Source organism: Drosophila willistoni, assembly GCF_018902025.1.
Source record: "Drosophila willistoni isolate 14030-0811.24 chromosome XL unlocalized genomic scaffold, UCI_dwil_1.1 Seg141, whole genome shotgun sequence".
Taxonomy (NCBI): domain Eukaryota; kingdom Metazoa; phylum Arthropoda; class Insecta; order Diptera; family Drosophilidae; genus Drosophila; species Drosophila willistoni.
In genome coordinates, this window is record NW_025814052.1 from 7,934,959 (window position 1) to 7,958,087 (window position 23,129).

Consider the following 23,129-nt stretch of genomic DNA (forward strand, 5'->3'; position numbering starts at 1 on the left):
AGTGACATTGTTCTTTTTCTTTTTGCTGATTCTGCGATGGAATTTATACCCTAATATGTATATGTATTACATGTATGTAGGTAAATCCTAATTTCCTCTCTCTCTCTCTCTCTCTCACTTACTGCTTGTTGTCTTTATCTTTTCTTTTCCATCATAGTTTCCTTCTTTTCATCTGCATTTTGACTTTTCCAAAGTCAATCAAAACTTGGTCTCAGTCTGCTTAGCAATAAATTTTATGCAATTATAAAATTTGTTTTGGTTTTAACTCAAATCTTTTTCAAAATTTTTGTATATTTGTAATCTTTCTTTGATGGATTTTTTTCTAGTTTATTTTTATTATTTCTTAATATTTCTCCAAATGTGGTTTAACTCCTTGCATTTCTCATTCTACTAAGTTTTCCACATCCTTTTTTTTTAAAAAAATATTCAATATTTTTTCATCCATTTCTCATTTTTTTCTGTTTTTCCACTTCATCTTCCATTTTTAATCTGCTTCTTGAATTTCGTATTTATCTCTTTAAATCTTCTTCTTATATTTCTCTTTTCTTGTTGTTTATTCATTATTCTTTTCGTAGAGAATTTCATTTATCCTTTTTTTTTTAGGTTTCGTCTGGAATATATTGATTTCAAATTTCCTATTTAAAGGGTAAGATTGTAGTCGATTCCTTAAATATAATATTTCTTCCGTTTTGAGCCAATTTTAGTACCGTCTTTATTTTGATTATGATATTTTTATATCGGCCTCGGTTTGAAACTCTTTTGCCTGGTTTGTTTTGAGACGCTTTTCCGCACACACACACACACACACACGTTTTGTTTTCTTGCTTTCCTTACTTGTTTATTTTGATTTTGATGTTCTGATTTTGTGGTCTTCTCTCGGTTTTTTGTTTGTATTTTGTTTTTTTACTTGGGTGTTAGGTCAATGGGACAATAAAAATGGGCATAATTATACAATAGAATAATGTGAAGCAAGAAAAAAGAAGGAAACACTATGTGGAGCTCTCGACTCACAGACTCACAATTAAACGGCGCTTGACTCTGGCCGCTGTGGAGCGCGACTCTCGTTTCGGATTGCATACACACACACACACACACACACACAGTTATATATATGTATCAACATGTTTCATTCATTCATTCATTCATTTAAAAGTGAATTCATTCATATGTTTTCGGTAGTGGCTCCACCTCCTCTTCATCCTCATCCTCATCCCCATCCTCAACCCCATGCTACTCAACCACGCTCCAACAAGTTTCGTGCCACATGCACGACTTCAACTAGTTGCCGCTCTCTGATTGTGGGTGATTTCTCGTTTAATTAAAAAAAATATATATATATATATGTACATATATCTGCCCATGTATACACACACAAACTCCCAAATAAAAAAGGAAAAGATAGACCAAATTGAATACCAACTGTGACACCTACGCGATACTGACAAAACTCTCCCATCGGGAAGTGACCTTATAAGTTATTTAAATCCCACAACAACATCGGCCCCAGGGAGCAACAAACAAAACGAATAGTGAATGAAAAATGTAATCAGATTACTTGGATGATTGGATGATCATCAGTTTATCTTTCTATAAAAAAAAATATAAACAATTTTTTATAATTTATACCAATTATTACTTTAAAAGATATTTCATTTTAAAATATGTAGTCATAATAAAAAAATAAATATCAAATATCAAAATAATATATGAATTTATGAAATATTATCTTTAAAAATATTTAATTTTAATAAATTATTAATAAATAAATGAAATAATATAATAAAAATAAGTATACCTTATAAAATTATAAAATTAAAAAGAAATAAATTGAATATAGTTTTAAATAAAAAAGTTTATCATTAAGAAAAACTAATAAGAAAACGTTATAATTAAAAAAAATTACACTTAAAATTATATAAAAACATTTAATATTGCTTTCCTGAAAATGATCTCGAACCTGCTGACTCAAACGATTGAAACAAATAGGTCGCTAAAAAAAAAAAATGTCAAAAATATACAAGTTGAAAAAGTTACAAAATAAAATTTTGAGAAAATTTCATTTTAAAAAGTAAAATTTTAATAAATATAAATATAAATATATAATATAAATTTTACAAAAAACTTTTATTTATAAAAACTCTAAAACCCAGTTTCAGGTCAATAAGTCTTACTAATTTATAAGATTTAAAATCATAGGCAACACAAAAGGTGAGCAGGTTGTCTGTATAGCTATTTCAAGAACCACCCAGTTCTATCATCAGCAGACTTCGCCAAAGAATCCACAGTTGTAGTGACCATACCACATTTTCAACGCTAAAAGTTGTTGGGAATTCAAACTACATGAAAAAAAAATAAAGAAGGGCGAAGCTTGCAAATGCAGATTCCAACTTTTTGATGTGCATACATGTGCATCCGATTATAATGACTCCGCTTATAACGTCCGTCCGTTGGTTGGTCCCAATAGAAACTTCTATGAAAGGCCCTCCGGTTAGTACGTCTTCCGGATATAACGACAAAAATCGTTGGTCGTTATAACTGCATTCTACTGTATATACCTACATAAGTATGCTTACTGTGCTAGTCATCTCTCCGCAAATAGAACCATGTCCTGCATGCACATGGAACGCTATATCAGAAGCGGGTGAATGAGGCGACCTACTCTCAAGAGCGGCCACAGTGCGATCAATATATATATATATATATATATATATATATATGTATATAAAGGCTCCGATATCAGGAGGCAGGACAGTCTTAGTCTGGACTTAGAACCAGAAGTACAACCAAGTGATTATAATAAGCGAATTATAATGTTAATTCGAAAATTCTATGTAACTAGTATTGTGGTAAACTAATGGTTAAAAGAAGAGTCCTCCCATCCAACGCCCCGACACAGAGACTCTATATAACTTATACATATGTACATATATATGGATATGGACTAAGTAAAACTACATTGTAACTGAATACTTTTTACAACCTTATAAAGCAGTTTTACGAACAAAACATCCAAAACTTTGATACACTTATTCATTATTTGTTTTTTTTTTCCAATTTATTACTTCACTACTGTCCACTTTAAGTTTCAGTTTATTCACATTTTCAGGGCATTCAAGTTTCCACTTGATGACTTAGGGCTAATCTATTTATTATGCCCCATTTATGTGTTGTGATTCATTTTTTTTTTTTTTTGTTTGGTTAGCTCACCAATTTGTCAATTTAATTTGATTTAACGCTATTCTTCTTTCAATAAAGTTTTTATTTTATTTTTTGTATTTTTAAATCAAGCAAGTATTTGTATTTATTTGTTTGTATGCGTGTTAGCTTTGTCTTTCTTTTATTATTTTTGTTTTATTTGCTTTTTATTCGCACTCTACGAGAAAAAAGAAACACAGAAGAGAAGAGAAGAAGAAAAACCTCTTCATTCATAAATCAAAGTGCGACTTTGCTGTGAGACTGCGTTTATTTAATAACAATTCAATATTGAAATGCCTTGCACGTGACGTAGTCCGGACTACGTTTTTATACCATGCACCCATAGCGTGAAATGGTATATTAAAGTCGCCAAAATATATGTAACAAGCAGAAGGAAAGCTTCCTTTCGACCCCATAAAGTATATATATTCGATCGATCGATTTAGCCTTGTCCGTCTGTATTAAAACCTAGATCTCGGAGACTATAGGAGCTAGAGTCACCAAATTTGTAATGTAGTCTCGTGTAGCATGTAAAGTGATCAAGTTTATTTCAAATTTTTGCCACGCCCCCTTCTGCCTTGAAAAAACCCCCTCGTAATTTGAAAAAACCTCGAATATTTCTAGTAATTTTTTACGTCATGCAATCAAATTTGGCATACCTAAATTTGATATTAATATTCAGCAACATATCGAATTTGAAGAAAATCGGTCAAAAAATTGCCCAGCTATGCAGATAAACGTAATTGGCCGTCGGCTGGCTGGGGGCGCCAGGGTGCTCATATGCTTAAGTGATGCTGGTAAAACACATGTGAACGGAATTTGCATGGTATAAATAAGTCGGCAAGACGACGTACTTACTTTATTATTTCTCTTATTATTAATTCTATTAGTATTATTATTATTATTATTGTAGATGTTGTTGCTATTTTTTTTTTTGCGTACATTGGCCCCCGCGAGTCTTTGATTGAGGATTGGCTTTTGGCTGTGTGTGTGTGTGTGTGTGTGTGTTTGTATAGATCAATATGTGCCTACCTCAAATGGCCAACAACTTGAGGCCACATTTGGTTTTTTGGCTTTTTGGCCTTTCCGTTTCACGTTTATTGTCTGTGGTGTCGGTGCCAAATTGCTTGCCCCCACAAATGTTGCCCAAACAAAAATATGCCTATGTGGATGACAGCACCCACCAGCCAACCAGCCAGCCAGCCAGCCAGCCAGCCAGCCAGCACCTGGGCCTACTGAGCCCACTAGTGGAGCTTCAGCTCCAGCTCTAATTCGTCTTTGTCTTTGCTTTTGCTTTAAACAGGGTATTCTACAAATCGAGCTCAATCAATCGACAAAAAAGTTTCCCATTGACTGAAAGCAACTAAGCCAACGCCTACTGGCCATGTTGGTAGTAAAGTACCTGGGAGTACTACCTTACCATATGGAAGCGATTTGCATAATTCAATTGACGGCTGACGTACACACACACACACACACCCATCTCTCTCTCTCTCTCTCTCTCTCGCGCTCTCTGTCTTTTTCTCTTTTAACTTCTTAAATAAGAAAAAAGTTGTTGATTTTTATTTTTAACACGTTTCGCTTACGCTCAGAACTTGTAGGCGGGTTTTTATTTAATATTTTTTTTTCTCTCTCTTTTTTTTTAACCGCAGAATTTCTAGTAAACTATAAAACAAGCAAGCTAAAAACTTGACTTGAGAGGGTATATATGAAATTCCACAAGATTGCATAAGTTGTTGTTATTGTCATTGTTGTTGCTGTTGTACCTGTTGATTGATCGGAAATACCATGCCATATTTGTATGTATTTTCAAAGTCCAAGTCTAGAGAGACTGGCTTCTGGCTTCTACGAAAGACCACACAGTTCTATGAATGGGCCCACAATCAATAGAAATTGCAACTGGCGCTAAATATTTATTATTTGTTGTTTACATGCAGAATGAGAAAACAAAACGTACCGCGAGAGAGAGAAACAACGATTTATCTCTAAGCCATTTAAGCCCAGACTTTGAGTATGCCCTGTAAGAAGGCAGATCAAAATCAAGCAGGAATTTCGACTCTAGATCTTTAGTCAATCTTAATATACCCATCGATTGGGAGAGGGGCGTTCCAATGGGTATCTAAATATAACCAGTTGCCTGGCAACAACAATATATACAAATATTCGTTTTTTTGTTTCATTATTGCTTTTTCTTATGAATTCAAGTGGGATTATTTAAGCTCTCTGGGGCAGATGTGACGCATTTGGGAATTGGCGATTTGCATTGCCCAGGCAAAGGTCTGAACGTATGGATGTAGATGATGATGATGCATCTTGACATATCGATCAGATATATGTATGTACAGATACATATGTACATAATAACAATACCGAGAATTACTTAATTTGTTTTTGTGTTCAAGCGCAAAATGTTAGACAAACTATGATCTAATAACCAAAAACGAATCATTTACAAATGCAAATTTAGCAAACACAAAAAATATATATATTTCAAAATGAATATATTTTCAGACAATGATCCCATTAAACTGATGCAATTGAGACACGGTTGGATCCAGAGAGTGAGGCTTTCAGTAATACGAATAATTTCTTACTCTTCTTTGCTCTTTTTAACCCCAACTAGTGAGTCTTCTTAATAAATTCTCATACTGGCATTTTGCCTTAATAGAAAAGTAAGACGAAAATCGGGATTTCTTAATAGGATCCTCACCGAAAATGTTTTCTAGATCCGTCCATGAGGTATATGTATATATTTAAAAAAAAAAGGGAAAACCTTAACTTTATTTTTAATTTTGTGTTTCTGCATTTCTAAGCATATTCAATATTAGATCGTGATATTTATATATATATTCATATATATATATTCTATATATAGATATATTCATATCTTGCACACCACAGACTTGTCAGATGGCACTGCATTTAACTGCACGGACTTCCAGGATCAACTCAAACTTCTGTCTGAACCATGGCTTTGCAGATAAAATAAATCAGTAAACACAAATAAGTCTCTCAGTTAGACTTAATGGGACTCATCTTCAAGGCATGGCCAAGGCTGGACCTCACCCTTGGCAGGCGTTTGAAATGGAAAGCTCAAAGCTAAGCCTAAAATTGTTCTAGTTGCAGTGGCTATGCGGCAGGAACTTAACTCTTACAGCAAATTGCTACTCTACAAGGCCTTTCTGAAGTCTATGTGGACCTATTAAACCAAAGAAGAGACGTCTGGGACACGGACAGATGAACTATCCTGGAATGCCTGAAAGGGCTATCTCGACCTCCTCGTTGTTGTTGGAACTTTCCTTTCAAATATGATGCTCATTGTGTGTCCCATGATGTGAATGAGACAGTCATAATGTCAGAAGAGAATGTCAGAGAGTAAGAGAAAGGGCAACAGCCTGCCTCGTTAAACCCTTATAGCCCGAAATATTATTTGTTAAATTGGTATTTTTATTAATTTGGAATTGCATTCAAAGTTGAACAACTAGGTAACGGAAATCCCTTTTGTACAACCAAAGTCCTGCATGTAGGTACAGTGGCGGACACGAATTTAAAACGTTTTTTTTTATACCCTTGCAGAGGGTATTATAAAATTGGTCAGATGTTTGTAACGCACAGAAGGAGACGTTTCCGACCCCATAAAGTATATATATTCTTGATCAGCATGAGAAGCTAAGTCGATATAGCCATGTCCGTCTGTCCGTCTGTCCGTCGGTGCGTACGCGTTTTACTCAGCCATCTTAAGAGCTATCGGGATGAAATTTTTTTTGGGAGCTTTTTTTTACCCGGGTGAGATAAAGTATGAAAATCTTTGGGATCGGACCACTATATCATATAGCTCTAGAAGAAACATTTTTGCAAAAATTGGAGTATCCCCATGAAATTTACCAATATGATAGTAATAGATATAAAATCTCAGATCCCAAAATTTGAATCTGATCCGATAAATAGAACACAAGTTACAGTCAATATAAATCGGTTCAAACGCTGCCGGCAGCGCTGCTTGCTGCCTACTACTGCCATCATCAAATCAACAGAGCACACGCATACACACACAGACGCAACGCTACATGAACTGTATGTGTATGCGTGCCGTGCTTTGCTTAGAAAATGATGGAAGAAGAAAAACTTGTGGTAAAAAGAGAAATAATATTTTGTTTGTGTATTGATGAATTGAGTTGCAGGGAAAGAAATTTCAAAAAGGAAAAATATTATTGCCAAGTTTACTGCAAGGGTATATAAACTTCGGCATAGCCGAAGTTAGCTTCTTTGATATTTTTTTTTTGACTTTAGTTCTGATTTTCTCGGCTTCTAAAAAACTTACTAAGATAATTTTTTTTTTGTAATTTGTTGGTTATTGTATTCGGATGATGAACTGTAAAAATGATCTTCATAGTTTCATCCGTTTTTTTCACAGGTGCATTTGAACAAAGAAAAGTCCGTTTTTTGGGGGGCATATACATACATATTTAAGACGCTTTTTCCAAAATCTTAAATATTACAAATAGAAGTATGAACTCTTTGAAGAAAATGTAGATCTATCAATGTTTCATTTAGCCCAAACTTTCGACTTGAAGGCAATTGAAAATCTGAATTTTGTATGGAAATTTTTGGTCCTTTGGGCTAGACTATTTGGGCGACATTAGTTTGTACTAAAGTACTTTTTTTCATGAATTACGAAAGAAACAGAATTGAATTTCCCTTCGAATGAAATATTTTTCATTAAAATCTGATAAAAATTAGATATATTATTTTGCCTATCAATTAAGGGCATTTTGCAAAACATTGAGAATTTCTTCCCCCTCGTTTTTTTCAATAAATGGCATCGAAATAAAAGTTGCATCTTTTTCCACCACTTTTCACCCCATTGGGTAAAATGGTATATATTTAACAGGCAGAAGGAAGCTTTTCCGACCCCATAAAGTATATATATTCTTTATCATCGTAAACAACAGTCCGTCCGTTCGTATAAACACCTAGATTATTTTGTTAAGGGGCTGTAACTTGGTCTAGATCGCTGATTACCCAGATTTTGACAAAGAAGCTACTTTCGGAAGTAACAAACTATTTCAGTGTTACGCTGGATTCTGGCTATTGTTAACTTGCTGAAGTCATTGTCCCATTTCCTCTCCTGAGCTTGAAGTTTTCCAAAGGTTTTTATTTGCAATAAGATTAGTTAAGATATTGAATGATATCAATTGAAAGTCTAATAATTACGACTTCAGTCCTTTTGATGCATTCGATGGGAAGGTCAAAAAGGTTGTTGCCTATAAAATTCAGCTAAGGACATAAGCCGTTCCCACTACAAAATGGATTGATTTCATGTGTTTTGAGGTTGCTTCTCTTATGGCCACATTAATAGTTGGTTCAAGTCTACCAATGTAAATAAAATGAACTATTTCCAAATCGATTTTGGGTGGTCTAAAAACCATTAACTAGTTTGAAATCAATGTCTAATCAAATGTCGCTTTTAATGTTAATCAAAAATGTTAACTCTTATTTCAATCTTAAATTTTTGCTCCACTTGTTTGGGCCACTTTCGAACATTAAAATAAAACAATAGAAAATAAAAATTTTGCTAGTTTTTGTTTGCTAAAAATGTATATATATATATATATATATATATATGTATATTAGGTAGGTATGTGTATAAACATATATATATAAGTATATAGTATATATACCTCTACTCATATATTGTTGAAACTGCGCCATTTGATTGCGTATCAAACATGGCAAATGCCTCGGCCCTCTCTCAACTTATCGCCACCTAAAACTCAAGGCTATTTGGCTATAGTTATTAGTAGTATTTATTTATTTATTTTTATTGATGAAACCCGCCCCGAAAGTGCGTCGCATTTTTTTTGTATTTTGTTTAACAAACAACAAAACAGGTGAATTCTAGATCAAACTTTTGGATGGTCTAACATAGTCAGTAACATTCTATAGTCACTTTGTCAATGATTGAACTATATAAATATTAATTACATTAAATGATCAACCAAAATATAATAACATCATTTTTAGAATTAAACAAATAAATTGTATTTTACATGTAATTTTCTATTAAAGATTCGATTCCATTTAAACAATAATAATAGCTAAGTCGCCTTAAATATAGCTAAGTAATTTCCACAATTTTTAAATATAAAGTAAGGAATGATGACAAACTTGTGCATTATTCGCTTATACCCGTTTTTGGTCCTAGAGTATATATATGTGTTAGAAAACACCTAATGCAAAAAATTAGTTAACAACGCAAATTGCAGATTGAATGATATAGTTTTTTGTGTTTTTTTTTTTTTTGCATTTATTATTGTTTTTAATGTTCTGGTTTTGCGTTCTAGATTTGTATAATTTTTGTTCGCTTAACTAAACTAAAGCGAATAACTTTTACTTAAATGCTTTAATCAATTATTTCAAATTTCAGTGGGCATTTCAGTCAAAAAGGGCACAAACTGGCGGCACCTTGTCCCCCCTTTCCCCCCTCCCGCTCCGTCAGTGTATTCAGTTAAAGAGTTTTTAATCTTTCTGTCTCTCTTTTTGTTCTGCGTTGGTTTTTGGTGGTGGTCAATTTCATGCGTTAATACCTCTGTGACATGGACACGCGCCGTTGACCGGACCGGACCATGGGGCACGGGCCACGCATATTGAACAACAACTTCCGCCTCTAACTTTGGCAATGGAAATGATTAAAGGGAGGGAAGGGCAGTTGGTGGTATACTTTGGTTTGGTTGGCTTGCTCGTCCGGCTGTTTTGACTGTTTAATTGCCAAGTTAACCCAATGCACATGACACTGCGACTAATTGCCAATAACCAACTGGTTACACAGGTGCTTTTCGGGCTCCAAATGAAGCGAATGAGTTAATGATCATGATGACCCTTCATGCATCCAGATGTTGGCAGAGTGAGAGAGAAATATTAGTCCTAAAATCTATTATCATGAATCATATTTATTGTGTTTGAAGCGAAACCAAATTGTATAAAAAAGAAATACAAAGTATAAATATCAAACAATAAACGATAGTTTAAAATAAAAATGAAAATATTTCATTTGCCTTTTTTTTCAATAATGAAATTTTAATTTTGTTTAATCAATTTCTGTAAATTTTATTGTAAATAAATTTATTATTTAAAGAAAAACAAAAACTAACAATATATTATTAAAATGTTACTTTATTTAAATAGAAGAAGAATAGAATTCAGAGCAATGAAGAGCTATGAAATAGAGAAACGTTGCCCCTAAAAGTATGTAATAGGCTGGAAAAGTATTACAAGGAAACGAACTATAACGAATTTTATGTCAAGTCCCTTGAAAAAAAAACTAATGAGAACTTATAAATGCCCAACATATATGCCCAAGCGAATTGACTTGTTACTTGCATACTTTAAGGGGCATAGATAGCATAGCGAATTGACTTGTTACTTGCATACTTTAAGGGGCATAGATAGCATAGCGAATTGACTTGCTACTTGCATACTTTAAGGGGCATAGATCTCATGACATCCACATTCGCATTTAAGTGATTTTTAATTTTGCTGTTCAGTTGTTCATTAAATCACTTATTCAGTTAACTTTCAACAAATAATTAAAATAAATTAAAATTTTAAAAAATACTTGGTTTTTATAATTTTTATACCCTTGCAAAAAGGGTATATTAATTTTGGTCAGAAGTGTGCAACGCATAGAAGGAAGCATCTCCGACCATATAAAGTATATATATTTTTGATCAGCACGACGAGAAGAGTTCATATAGCCATGTCCGTCCGTCCGTCTGTCTGTCTGTCTGGATCAACGCAAACTCCTCCTAAACCGTTCGGGCTAAAGAGCTGCAATTTTACAAGTAGGCTTGTATATACTGCAGGGGTTGTATATCTCGGATTCAGCCGGATCGGACCACTATATCATATAGCTCCCATACAAATGGTAAAGTCACGAATAGTGACTTTTCTCAATAACTTTGGTTTATATGTGTAATTAACTCACCAATATTTGATTTCACGACAATTGCTCAGAAAATGAGCAGAAAATGAGCAATTGTCGTGAAATCAAATATTGGTGAGTTAATTACACATATAAACGACTGTGCCAAATTTGATCAGGATCAGGTGACTATATCATATAGCTCCTATAGGAACGATCGGTGGAAAACAGTGACTTTGATCAATATCTTCGTTATTTCCTATGTAGGCCGTTCTTTCTCAAACATTAGCCTTTTTAGCTAAAACGTTTTTCCACTTTGAGGGCCATCTGTAAGAAAAGAGTTAACAAAAAAGTTGCATGGGAATACAAACTCTGGTTTTCAGATAAATTTGTCTACTAGCTCCCACAATTTGGGCTCAATTTGTGGCCGACATTATAGAAAAAAAAAAAAAATTAGATTAATACATGCATTTTAAAAGCCAAAAATAAAAACAAGTGAAAAAATTAATAGCATTTATATAGATATATGTATGTATAAAGTATATAAACTGTTATATGTATGTATATATGTTTGTTTGGTAACAACTTTCACATGTCATGAATTTGATTACTGTTCACCAAATTAGTGATCAAAAACTAGATTAACCAAATTTAATTATATACTCGCGTTCACCCAGCTGTCTCTGTGTTTCTATTATTTTATTTTTGAAATTTTTTTACTCTTTATTTTTTTTGTTTTTTGTTGTTTGGTGTTTGTGTGTTACATAGAAAATCGAACTATATGTAATACCAATATTAATTGTCTGTGTCAACGATGAGTGATCATTTATTAAATCATTAGCATCGTTTCCACTTCTAATTGGATATTATGACATGATTTCATTTGATTTGCTTTGTTGTTTAGGCTTTTTGATTGTTTTTACACAAAAATTTTGGACAACATTTATTTGGAATTGTAATTTAAACCATGTCATGCCAGCTAATTGTTTGGATCTCTCATTCCCTTCTTATACAGTTGACCTCTGTGAGTCAAGAAATATTTAGATAGCTTCTTTATATACACATATTTATTTATTTTTTAAATGTGTGTATGTTTATTATTTAAGAGATATGTCTTGTATGTATGTATGTACTTTCCCTGTCATATTAGTCTTATCTCTGACGCCAAGAGATTATCATTGGGCGTGAGCATATTGCGCTAGATCTGGCCATGAAATAGAAATTAAACATATATAAAAACCGTTTTAAACAAAACTATATAAGACAACAAAAAAAAAAAAGAAAGAAAACACGAGCAGCCGACAGCAAATTTTGTGTGTGTGTGTGTGTTTGTGTTTGTATAATAAAAGAAATCCCCTAAATAAAAATTAAAACACTGACAACGACCTTTAAATACCCTATTAACACATAGAGTCATTCCATTCAACTTAGCTCAATATCAGTTGAATATCAGTTGAAATTTGATCCATTTTGATCAATGTATGTAAAATGCACAGATTGATCAATTGTGGCAATATACTGCGTCACTCTATAGGGTATCTAATGAAATCAATTAAATTAAATTTATAAAACCAGCAAGCAGAAGACAAGCAGCGTAGCTAGTAACGGCTACTTTTTTTTTTTTTTGGCGTCACTGAGCTATCATTTTTTTCTTCGGATTTTTGTGAAATTTACGCCCAGTCAAAAGCTATTAAATACTGTAGGATACAGTAAGAAGTGGCTAAAAGCAACGATCAGTTGGCAAATCAAAATAACCAATAAGTTTAGTTCCATTCAAATATACTCTAATATATCAATTTAGTTTTTGTTATTGGTACTCTTTCGCTTTTCATTTCGTCTTGTGATTCGCAACTAGTTTTGGCAATTCCAAAGACTCGACAAAAAGTCGCTTTGAAGCCGAAAACGAAATGTTATATTGTTTGTGGTTTCATTCCATGCATATAATATTTGTTTTTAAACCGAAAAACTAAATGATTATGACCATTTAGCTGGGGTTCACTGTAAAAATGAAACGCTATCACTGACCTTGCCGAAAGTTTTATGCGCAGAGACGCGCAGAGCTAACCAAAATCAAATTAGAAAAGCAAATACTAAATTTCCAAATTATACAAAAACTGGCAAAGCGGACGGACAAGGGAAAGGTTACTTGGGATCTAGTCGACAGTGTCGACGGTCGACAGTCGTCATCAGCTGTCAGCCGAGAGTCAGTCGAGTCAGTCTATCAGTCAGATCGCCCAAGTGTACATACATACATATATTTGGTAGGGAAATAGATGTGTGGAGGTGTTTTTTTTTTTTCCTTCCTTTTTGCATTAGTATATGGGTGTTGGATCGGCGACGGTTGCGCTGGTTGTCAAGCCATAGACTCACTAAGACGACGACGACGACGACGACGACGACGACGACGACGACAACGCGTTTTGTTGCTTATCAAATGCGGAAGCTTTACCGCAACACACTAGCGTATGTATGGGTCGTATCCATATGTACAATGTATATGCCTATGTACATATACCCGATATCAATACTCTATACCATAAAATAAAAAAAAATGAAGTAAGTAAGTCGTCTGGCCGACTTAGGTATACCATACACCAGTAAAGCAAATATTTCAACTTTATTAAGCAAATGCATTTTCACATGCTTCTAACAAGCATATCTTAGTATCTCGCTCACTCAATCATACGAGCACCCTAGCGCCCCCACCAGCCAACGACCAACTCCGGCCTTATGGAAAAACGTTTATATGCATAACTCGACTGTTTTTAGTCCGATTTTGATCAAATTTGGTATTTTGCTAGATATTAGTATTAAATTTAAGTGTGCCAAATTTGATTGCATAAGGTGAAAAATACGGGAGATAATCAAGTTTTTTAAATTACGGGGGCGGAAAAGGGCGTGGCAAAATTTTTACAAATTCAAAATGTGTGCATTTACTAAGCGAATATACATACCAAATATGGTGTCTCTAGCTGGAATAGTTTTTGAGATAAACGCTTTTTTTAAATTGCGGGGGCGGAAAGGGGCGTGGCAAAAATTTGAGATAATCTTGATCACTCTACTTACTACACGAGTCTACATACCAAATTTGGTGGCTCTAGCTCTTACAGTCTCCGAGATCTAGGTGTTCATACGGACAGACGGACGGACGGACGGACGGACGGACGGACGGACAGACGGACATGGCTGGATCGACTCGGTTGTTGATCCTGATCAAGAATATATATACTTTGTGGGGTCGGAGATGCTTCCTTCTGCCTGTTACATACATTTTGGCGACTTTAATATACCATTTCACCTTATGGGTGTATGGTATAAAAAGGTTCATTAGGAACCCACAATAATCTCTTACATTTGCGCTAAACTCTTAATCTTTTTGTGTGCTTAATTTAACTTGCTTAAATTTAATTTGCATATCTTAAATACAATTTGCAGTTAGTTAAACTTAATAGAGTATAGAAACTTCGTCGAATTGGCGAAATCAGCATGATTTTATTTTATTGTTTGGGAGGAGACTTCTTTTTTTTTTTTTTTTGGTTTTTTGCTTTTTCTCTTTGTATACATATGCAAATTTGCGACTTGCATTTAAAAGTTGGTCAGTCTTTTTGTGTGTTTGTAAAGTAGAACAAATTGTAGAATTGATTTAAAATTGAATTTCTGAAATGGTGACCCCGACGAGCGTATTTAATTTCGCATCGTTCTAACCCTGATGTTGTCTGATTTCTTGTTGCCAGCCAAGCCGTATAGTGTCAGATCAGTTTTGTATTGTATCTAAAAAGAGATTAGCATTCACCCTAACACACACAAACGCACACACGCACACGAACACACACAAACACTCACTAACAATGGTGTTCAGGCAAGCAGAGTGTTAGAGATACTGCCAGTATGAGCATCTGTAATAGGATACGTTACGCTTAAGCACTACCTTATTATGTTCACTGACCCTATTAGACATCACTCCAAACGGAAGTCTTTGGATAACTAGCCAAGATATTGATAGGGTTTTTTTTTTTTTTTGAAAATTGGTCGATTTAAATTTCATTTCATGGAAAAATGGCAAAGATTTTGATTTACAAGCCAAACCCAAAATGAATGGTGGGAACAATAGTTACGCAAAAGAAATGAGCATAATTTTGGTCTCTGAGCTGGCAAAAGAAAGTTTTTTTTTAACATTGCATGAACTCTTTGGCAATCGCAATCTCAGAAGCAATTTTTCTATAATTATACCTAAAAGAGGACACATTCTGGAACAGAAAAGAAATTTACGAACATAAAATGAGCTCGGGGACTGGGACTTGTTCAGATTTTCCAGATATCGTAGACAGAGAGTTCAGAAATAGGAACATGACAATCCATTCGAACAGCCTTTGTCAATTCAAGATTGATGTCCGAGGGCAGAGAATAATTAAAAGCGTTCGGAGCAGTAAATACAGTATCTATAAAGTCGGATAAATTGGCCAGGTTTGGATCTAACCCAGACAAAACCTTTGATCTTCTTAGCAAATCTAACATAGAATGGATATATCAAAACTGTCAGTCAGGACACTGGCCAAACGGATAGAACTACTCTTCTAACACTTTCAGCAGGATCTGTAAGATGGAGGATACTGCTTTTTGAGACCATTCCCCAGGCTCTATGTCCAATCCAATTCGCTTCCTATGGGTTGGCGGTTTACTGAAATTCCTTAATCTTGGGTGGATTTAACAAGGGAGGATTTCAACACAATGAACAGCTCTAATTGTCTAAACTTCTATCTATCCATCATTAACCATATGATATCGGACTGAAATCGACAATATTACATTACTAATGACCTAATGTTTCCATTTGCATGCAACAATTAAGGGAATTCATTAAAAAGGTATGTACATAGAAAAACGTTTACGTTCCCCTTTAATTTGTTAAACTTAAGCCAATTTCTCTATTAGATACATCCATATGGGTTCACATATCTATGTGTGTATGTGTGTGTGTGTGTGTGTGTGTGTGTGTATGTTTCTTTTTTTGCAAATCAAAAAGAACGAATTGGCCTTTCGGCTAGTATCGAACTGACTGACAATCATTAATCATCAATTGATACCCCAGCTATCTCTGTGTATGAAACAGATGTTAAAGCAAAACTTTGTTCATTGTTTCGAGTTTGTGGCCTTTAACTCTCAGCTGGGTCCTTAATTATGGCCAAGTCTCAACCTCATCATTCAGCATCATCTAGCCCGAGCATAGTATTAGCATTATTATTTTTATTATTATTATTATTATTCTCCCTGCCTAGCAACAAAACGGTGTCTTTCTTGTGTGTGTGTGCCTCTCATGAGATCAGAGCGCGCGAAAATTTTCCACCAACAAAATATAAAATGAAAAAAAAAAACCAACCCAAAAAAAAAATACGCCAAAATAATGCAAAGGTGTTGGCTCAGGAGCCAAAGACGAAAAAAAAAAAAGTAAAACAAAAACGGAATAATAAAAGTGGAAAGGAGAGAGGAAGAGAGAAAGAAAGAGGGAAAAACAGAAACCGTTTGGCTGCTTTTCATTATTTTTATCGTTTTTTATTTCAGACTGCTAGAAATAGATTTGACCTATTTTTTGCAAAAGAGAGAAAAAAGAAGACAAAAAAAACCTACGCACGTTCCTTTTTGTTTTAGTTTTTTATGGCGTTTCTTCTTCTTTTTTTTCCTGCTTTGCCTTCTTTTCGTACACTCTTTCTCTTTTTATTAATTTAGTTTATTTTTTATTTTTTTTTGCACACCGATTTTGATAGGGGCATAAAGTATAAATTCAAATGAAACGATATTTTGATTCTTCATACATATTTAAGGCATATAAATTTTGCCACCAACAGGAAAACAAAAAGGAGATATTTTTGAATTGTAATTAGAGGCGAATGTCCTTAGACATTTGACTAGATTTTGACTTTATTTGAATCCTATTTTAAACTTTCAGAATTAGCTGGATTGAAATCGTATCCGAATTCTTTGAAGATTCATCAAATTCTTTAAGCAGTAGAAGACTTTGGCGATGGCAATTTTGTTTAAACTAGTTGAGAATTACAACTTAATAGGCATAAAAATGAATGGCAAAGCTTAATAGTCCGGAGTTAACGTTTTGCTGATTGACTATAACTTTAAGCTTACTTTTCTGTCCACTATATGGATTAAGGTACTATACACATTGTAAATCATTAATCGAAATCGAAAATCTGTATTTAAGTTTCCCTTTAGAGGTTTGCTTTGATTTTAACTTTCAATAATTTTGGTGGCAACTCTAAAAGTGCATGCTACAAGCAGATGGTTACACTGAAACAAGAGTGAAGAAGCTAAGAAGCAGAGCCCAAAAACCAGAACCCAAACGTAAGGTTTACCAACTTTTTTATGAATTTGAATATGTCTGTCTCTCTTTAGTGCTTCTTCTAGTTTTAAATGACAATCAAACGTATGGAAATTTTCCTTGTTATACGGTAATTTATGGTCGATTCATTTTTAAAATATCTAACTAAATTCTAATACAATGCTTTGTTTAATTTTCAAATACTAATTCGTGTGCGCCTCTGCCGAATGCGTGTGTTTCTATTTAGTATGTGAAGATATATACAAAAATAGCTGGGTGGTGTTTTATATTTTTTTTTTATTGCTAAAATGCGAAATTAAATAGATATAGAAACGCAGATGGATAGATATATAGATACATACATACATACGTAAACTTTATACACATTTATCTTTTTATTTGCATACATATATGCGTATTGCTATATGTATGTACAATAAAATAAATAGAAGCCTAAAAGTCTTGTCTAAACATATAGAGACGATCATAGAAATAGCACAAGAATTGATATTTTTAGCAAAAAACCAAAAAACCAAAAAACCAAAAAAAAAAAAAAAAAAAAAAAAAAAACTCAAACGGTGCGTGCATCTTTAAGATACACAAAAGGCAAACGCTAGAGCAACTAAATACAATGAGATAGATACATACATATATATAGATACCATATATATAGATTATATAGAGCCATTAGCATTACAGACACTCACTATATATACATATGTATGTGTGCAGTCTGACCATATGTGTGCATAATTCCCAATGCCCTAAAACTTCTCCTTATCCTTGCATATCCCTTGTAATAATAATAGCCTCCTATACTTTTGCTACTGCTTTCTGTGTCACGAAATGGCAAATTGCCTTTGAACTGTCCTTGTTGTTATTGTTGGTTATACTTACCAAATTCCCATTCCCATTCCTCCCTTCCCTGATACACACACACACATACATGTACATACATACATATATTACCTCTCGTTAGCCCACACGCAAAAAAGGAAACAAATAATGCGTTTTCCCTAATGAATATCGACTTGGTGGTTACCTAGTATCTTTGCTTGGACTCTTATTGCATTGACTTAAGTTGATCTAGGCAATAGTAAAGAGTATAAAATAAAAGAGAAATACTAATCATATTTGTTTTATTTTTCCATTAGAACAAAACTGGAAAATTCAAATAAATTTTGTATTTTTGAATCTACAATTCAATACACTATATAAGTACAATTTCTTAGTTTTCATGGTGTAGACGTATTGCCAGACGAATAATATTATTTCATTTTATAAATTTTTAAGTAGAAAATATTAATTCAAGTACTAAAAATTTCAGCTTTTCTCAATCATTCAAGCAATAGACTATAAATTTCGATAATTCAGAGCCAAAATAAATCAATTTTACATTAGATTAATTAGGAAAATAGATTTACAAAAATTTTGAGCACATGCATGTGAAAACAGATATTTATATGCCATATGCATTTTGCCCACTTGCAGGGTACACAAACAGAAACTCATTCCCATTGTTTTGTAATTTGTGGCCTGTGCAACAATCTGTTGCAACAATATAAAAACCGGCTTATACTTATATATATTTTATGACAACAAATTTTTGCGACAGTTGGACTGATGAGGGAGATGAAACAGGGCAAGTTAGTGAGGGATAACGAATGCAAACTCTATATATCAATCAATCAATCAAACGCCCCAAAAACAAAACCAAAAAGGAAAATAAAGAAAAGACATTTATCACTTTGAGGCGGCGACGGCGGCGCCAGTTGAAACATGACAAAAATTATACTAAAAACGAATAATTATAAACGTATGTATATATGTATTTCTTTAATGAATTTAAAATATATTTCCCAGGGACCAACAAAAAAATGAAAATTGTTAAAATTTTCATCTTTTCATTTGGCACTTTTGGCCGTTTTTGCCAATTGGCATACAAGAATAAAGCAATTTAATTTTGAACACCCTGCAATTAATTTTTCCTAGTGACTAAACTAATGATGAGCTAAAAAGTCTCTGCGAGAAATAGTTCTGGAATAGTTCTTACCTTAAATTTTACAGCATGAGTACAGGTTTTCTTTCTTTCGCATATTCTTGACTTGTCTCCTTTTAAAATGGTTGCCTGAGTTGCCTGGGATTCTGTGAGTTCTTTTCGTATGTGGAAGCAATCTATAGCCAGGAAAGGTTTTCAACACTCATCGTCTTTAAAGATGAAGCCACTAATACAACTACATACATGTATGACATATTGACCACAAACTGTCACCAAAGTTCGATGATTTTCGATGGCAATTTCCCATATATTATAATAAAAAAAAAGAACCTCCCCGAGAAAAGCCTTTTTATCGCCATATTTGTGGATAAAAATGTACTAAACTTACCCATAGAAGAAGTAACTATTACGTATTCCCTACATCATCGCTTTTCTGTCCAATCTCGCCTTTATTTTTCCATAAAGAACATGTTTAACATGATCCGTTATCGATATAGACACCAATAAATATATAAATCTTGAAGATTATAAAGTAACCAAGTCTAATATGTACATAGACTAGTTAAAAAGTGATTTCCTCCTGAGATGTTTGATGTAAAGTAAAAACTATTGTACACTAATTTTTATTGTTACTATGTATTTGCATACGAAATTTCATCAAAATTGTAAAATTAAAAACAAACTTTTCGAACATTTTTAAACAAAGTTTAAACGCAATTTGTTAGCTACTCTAAATAGATTTGACACTTGCTTCTATAAGAGATTTCTTTTGCCTCTTTTGGGATTTCTTTATGTGAAATTTGACAAGTTAGAAGATACGTGACGACATTATTGCTAGATGGTCGAAAAAGTGTGGGAAAATGTCGAAGAAATTACATTGTTTTTATCTTTAAAACGAATGATTCATACGAATGATTCAAAAGCAGTAGCTAGTAACATTTTGTTTAATTTTCATCTGATTGTTCTGATAGACGAAGATCACTTGCACATGGCAAATTCTGCAGTTTTCTAGTTTCGATTGTCCAGAATATATATGTATGTATGTATCTATGATTGTGACATTCATTCACACATTTTTCAACATACTATATTTACACATTTTATATAGAAATTCTCTGTGATAAATATCTACTCATTATGGGTGAATGGGACCACCTATTCACCTATTCACATAGGACTTTTATTAATGCCTTTTGCCTTCGAAACAAACAATTGCAAATGAAAAAAAAGAAGAAACACAGAAAACTGAACTTGCATTTTCTATTTGTATTTGTATTTTTTATTTGGTTTCTATATATATTTTTGCTGCTGCTTTTTTTATTTTGTGGACAGGAAACGCTTTCAACAAAAATTCCACTTGTCATGGCTGTCTGTCCCCTGTCTGACGGCATTTGGAAAACAAATTGTTTGACCTGAATTGAAATACAAATTGACAGACCTATGTAGGAAATGTGTGCAGGTATATTTGTAAGTATGTGTAGTTGTCCTGTCATCAGGACGAATGGGAGCATGAACACAAGGAAGCCAAGTCCTGTGACAAATCGGTCTAAGAAATTGGTTAAACATCATTGGATTTAACTGGAAAAACTGAAACGAAGGCCATGGGGTAATTTAAACTATGCCACTTTTTCTACTGATGACGAATTACATATTTACTTTATGTGTAACAATAGAGAGTAAGTGTTTTGTTTAAGCCAAACATCTGCCAAAGCCAAGCATTGATTTAAAGGTCAATTACTATTCCCTAAGATAGACAATTGGCCATTAATATTTGGAAAAGAGAAACATCCGAACCAATGAGCATCTATACGAGGTTGATTTGAAATGTAAAGTAAGATTTGATTTCAAAATGTTATGCGAAATATTTACATAAATCACTGATAATACTCACACAGCATTTTGATAAAGTTTCTGATCAAACAAGAGTCGTTTTGCTGATTTCAAATGATCCTAGTTACAGCTTTTAATGATAATTTGGAAATGATTTCTTGTTTTAATCAGTTTTGACTCTTTTTAGAGTCATATTTTCAATCTTACAATGCGATAGCCTTACTTAAAGTAAATGTAAAAGTCATTTTGATGTATTATTTTAATCAAGTATTAAAATAATAATTCATTTTAATCAACAAGAGGACTTTAAATAGATCAATCAATCAATCTTTCAAATTGTGCTCCTTTGACTTTGTTCATAATTCTCGTAGATATGACTTATATAAAGAATTGCTAAGATATGTAAGTATGTTGCCCAAAGTATATGAAGGATTACAGGAAAAAACGGCAAAGAGGGGCAGAAACCTAGTCAAGAATCTAACTTCTTCAAGGCTTGACTATAATTACATGTAAATGTATAGAGAACTTTTACTCAAATAAAAACAATCATGCAATCTTCAAATGAGTAATAAAATTTCCCTATCTCTTTTTGTATTTTTATCAATGAAATTAAAATTCGAAATTGAAAATACTTATACCAATGTTTCTATTTATTTTTTCCCGCATAAATCGACTTAACATACAGACATATCTTCATCATATAATGGGATAGTCATTAAAAATGTAAGTAAACATGCAAATAGAAATTTTTTATAAATACAAATAAATAGGGGTGAGTCGACAGTATACAGAGTATAGAGTGGAGAGGAGTTCTGGGGGGGTGGAGAGCCTTCAATTAGTCGGAACCCTGGTAATTTCCCTCGAGTCGCGTAATTAACTTTACGTAGTTTTGCTACTGCTTCTGCTGCTGATTCACCCATTAAAATGGTTTAATAAGAAAACGGAAAAAAATGTAAAAATTACAAGAGAGGAAAACGAGGAGAGAGAGAGAGAGAGAGAGAGAGGAGAGAAAAAAACACCTGCAATTGTGAACGACAACAGGTAGGCGCCATCTAGGATAGAGTTGTAATAGTTTGTGTAATCATAAAAACAATTTTTATGATCCATGCGCCTTATCCCATTCGGTTGTCAATGTCACTGGGACAGGAAAAAGTCATTTTATGCCTCATGGTAGCACTTCTTTTCCAAATACCCTGTACGTGAAGGGGTATATCGATCAACGGATGGACATTTTACCATTAAGTTTTATTCTTTCCCTAATTAACCTTCTATTGCAACAACTAAGGGGTATCAACAGTTCCTCACTCAAACAGTTTGCCTCTAGTTTGTATTTGTTGAATTTTATGACTGCACTTTCACTTCATGGTGCATTAAAACAGCGGCGGGTGTTATGGGTTCTAAAGAAAAACTAAAGAATATATCACTACGATCAGGTAAAGAAAGGAATCTTAAACTATAATTTAAAGTGGTAAAATGCAATGGTAACAGGAAATTGACACTTGTTGCATGCATGTCGATGCATTTCTTTTTTTTGTTTTGAATTAGTGAATTGGGATGTCACTTTTCTAGACGGGTATCTTTGCTTTAGAGAACAAAAAAACTGAAATATGATTCTAATATTAAAAAAATATATATATTTCGGATTTAGATTCGGCAGTATCATTAAGGTCTTTCATATATAAGAGCCAATTTTGATTGCAGTTAGTGAGAAGAGAAGTTTATAGAACTTCACTTTTTGACACTAATAATCTAACTAAACACACATTTTACGAATTTTTTTGTTCTTGATCTAAAACATTCTATATATAAATACCAGAAGTTATCCCCCAGTGGGATACCTCCATTCGAAACATCTT